The 3,259-nt window shown below is 41.4% G+C and overlaps 1 long non-coding RNA gene across 2 annotated transcripts; it reads left to right on the top strand.

Annotated features, from left to right (window-relative positions):
• Positions 1 to 223: 223 nt before the first annotated feature.
• On the top strand, positions 224 to 2,995 carry LOC149170000 (uncharacterized). Of its 2 annotated transcripts, none has more exons than XR_016259443.1 (4): positions 224 to 723; positions 2,079 to 2,402; positions 2,492 to 2,713; positions 2,856 to 2,995. It is a non-coding gene; the product is annotated as an uncharacterized LOC149170000 (long non-coding RNA). The 2 variants fall into 2 exon arrangements; XR_016259442.1 differs by having other exon boundaries at positions 224 to 732.
• Positions 2,996 to 3,259: the final 264 nt, after the last annotated feature.

Genomic DNA, 3,259 nt, shown 5'->3' with positions numbered 1-3,259 from the left:
GTGCCTGTGTAGAGGTGGCAGTGAAGATAAGTGTTTTTTTGCAGTCAAGAAAAGCACGACCGTTGCAGAGGTGGCAGTGAGAGAAGTGTTTTTTTGCAGAGGTGGCAGTCAAGAAAAGCAAGGCCGTTGAATCCCATCAGCAATATGTATTTCCAATCCTTCTCCCAATCTCTGCCTTTTCCGAATCTCCTCCTCCTCCCAGGGCTACCTGCGCTGGGCTGAGTCTAGTCTAGTCTTGTCTTGGAGCTCCATGTCATGTCATGTCTGGTCTGGTATGAGTTTTGTGTGGTCTGGTTTTGTTTGTATGAGTCTGGTCTGGTATGGTATGTGTTGTTGTGTTGCGAGGTACAATACAATTCAATTCAATTCAATTTTTAATCAGCAGGAGCAGGAGCGAAAGGGTTCAATCCCACGCAGATATATGAAGAGATATCCACCCACATCTTTCTCGATCCTAGCAGGCAAATTTCTGTACCTGTAAGATCTGTTTTCTTTTCATTGGGTTTCTTTTTTTTAATCTTGATACAGATTTTAGATTAGCTTAGTAAGTGACGACATACATACATTACAGGGTTTAATATGAATTTTGTAATTTGATGCAATTGGCTCGCTCTGTTCAAGAAGTATTATTGAATTGCCCGGCTAAACTATCTTAAATATGAATTGGTATTGGTACATGCATCAGTTTTCGAATCCACAGGTGTGCGCAAGGATTGAATCCAGGTAGAGTAGGTAAATTTCTTTGCATCTTTCTGGTTATATTCAAATATATACATGATCAACAAAATGATGAGTGGGATTAGTAGGAACTAATTTGGTCTGGGATCAGCCCTTTTCACGCTGTAATTTGATTTGGGATCGGCCCTGCATAATTATGAATCATAACCTTAAATATGACATAAATATTTATACGCCCCATAATTGCTAGTACCCATTTTAAATTCTAAAAAAATAAATTAGGCATCAGATGCAATTAATAATTTCATTTCAATTAATGTAAGAACCGAGATTAGCGTAGAAGCCGAGTAATTCAGATTCAGTTCACTGTGTCCTGCATATAATTTACAGCCACACACTCAAACAAACCGAGTTATTCTAGCGACCAACGACAGTTCACCGCCCTCTTTGTGCATTTAAACTTTGAGATTTATTCCAGCGGCAGTTCACTGATCTGTGCGTTTATCCATGAAATATTACTTCCAAAATATAATTAGTTACAGTCTTGAAGGAGGTCTTGAACCTCCGTTCTGATGGGTAACGTTCTGTTGCCGGCATTTGAACCCGAGTCGCATTGAGAGCTTATGACATATTGAATCCAAAAATATGATTAGTTACACTCTTGAACGTCCGACCTACTGAATAATGTTTCGTTGCAGGGAGTTGAACCCGGGTTGCCTTGAGAGCTTATGAAATATTAAATCCAAAAATATGATTAGTTACGCTCTTGAAGGAGGGCTTCAACCTCCGACCTGACGGATGACGTTTCGTTGCCGGGATTTGAACCCGGGTCGCCCTGCGAGTTTATGAAATCTTGCATCCAATATATAATTACTTACAGTCTTGGAGGGCTTGGACCTCCGACCTCCTGGGTAACGTTCCGTTGCCGGGATTTGAACTCGGGTCGCCTTGAGAGTTTATGAAATATTGAATCTAAAATATAATTAATTACACTGTTGAAGTAGGGTTTGAACCTCTGATCCGATGGGATTTTGCCATGTGGCCTTCAGATTTTATGAAATATTAAATCCAAAATATAATTAGTTAGACGGTTGAAGTAGGGCTTGAACCTCTGCCATATTTATTCCAGCGATAGATCACTTATATGTGTATTTATCAGTAAACTTTGAGGGTTTATGAAATATTACATCCGAAATATGATCAGTTGAAACGAGGGCTTGAACTTCCTGGGTAACGTTTCGTTGGCGGGATTTGAACCCAGGACTTGAACCTCTGACCACATGGGTAACGTTCTGTTCCCGTTATGGGCGTAGAAACATTTATGTCCAATGTCATATTATGGTGCTGCATAATTGTGAATCATAAACTTATTCGCTGTGGTTGTGGTTGCATATATGCAGGTCTCTCTGTGGTGGTTCCCAACGTCCCTGAAATGCATTTCGCAGTTTCAATGGCATGGGCCGTTCTTAACACAATGCCTGCTCTGCTCAATTCAAACCAATTCCTGCCTCTCATCACAGACGGAACTCAGCCTCAGCCTCAGCCTGGTGCTCAGAGCTAGATCCATCCGTCACAAAACCTGACCTCCGCCCGCTGCTGCGCTTCAATTCAATTCAATTCTCTGATACCCATGGAAATTGGTTTGCACAGCCCAAAAAAGGAGGTCTATACGGTGCTGATAAACAGGGCCATGGAACTTGGCTTGCACTGCCTGAAACAAGCAGGTCTGATAATGTTTGTATAAAATGTGTAACTTATCTCTAAGAATTTGGGAGGATTACATAATTGAATCGTATATTATATTGTGGTGCAGGAGTTATGTTGGGAGCTAAGCGGTTATAGCGTGTATCAACTATGCAGAGTACGCATTGATTTCAGCTTAATCTCAACTGAATACATTTCCTTTTTTCACATGACGTGAACCAGAGAGTTGCATGACCTGTACTTGTACTGTGCTGAAAGTATATCATGCGGGGCATGGTTACCTTGGATTATTTCTCTCTTTAAAGGTCGACGGGACAGTATACAAATAGTGGTAAGATTCGTCCAATCTTTTCATTCTAAAATTTCTTTCTGTAGATGTTAGGATTCCAAATTTTGCACTGTTTTGCTTTGTTTTTATACCTGTTCAGGTTTTTCTCATAAAGGAATTGGGTTTTTATTTAATGATTTGGCAGAGCAGTTGAACCCCACGATGTGCTGTTTCAATGCTCTGACAAAGGACGCACATTCCAACAGCGCAGTTATTGAGGAGATCCACAGTGGCAGCGATCCACTCGGACGGTGACAGTTACGGTCACATGGGAAGATGAGCAGCGTGGAGGGCAATTCCTATTTCCACCCCCATAGCAAAGTTAATGCTATGGGGGTACCTGTGTCAGAGCCCGGCGACAGCAATCGACGGCATCGATCATACCCCTCCGACCTGCCCGCAAAAAGCCCTCCGACCTGCCCGCAAAAAGCATACAATACAATATACGCATTAATGGCAGGCTAATTTGAAATTTGATTTTGAATTTATTTACCCGGTCAGCCGATGTTAGAATTTAATGGCATCCTAACTTGAAATTCGAATTTGAAT

Source organism: Pinus tabuliformis, chromosome 4_2 (genome assembly GCF_031772625.1).
Source record: "Pinus tabuliformis cultivar Carrire ecotype Pingquan chromosome 4_2, CPIR1, whole genome shotgun sequence".
Taxonomy (NCBI): Eukaryota; Viridiplantae; Streptophyta; class Pinopsida; order Pinales; family Pinaceae; genus Pinus; species Pinus tabuliformis.
The sequence above is the reverse complement of the archived record's forward strand: the minus strand, read 5'-3'. Positions and strand labels throughout refer to the sequence as shown.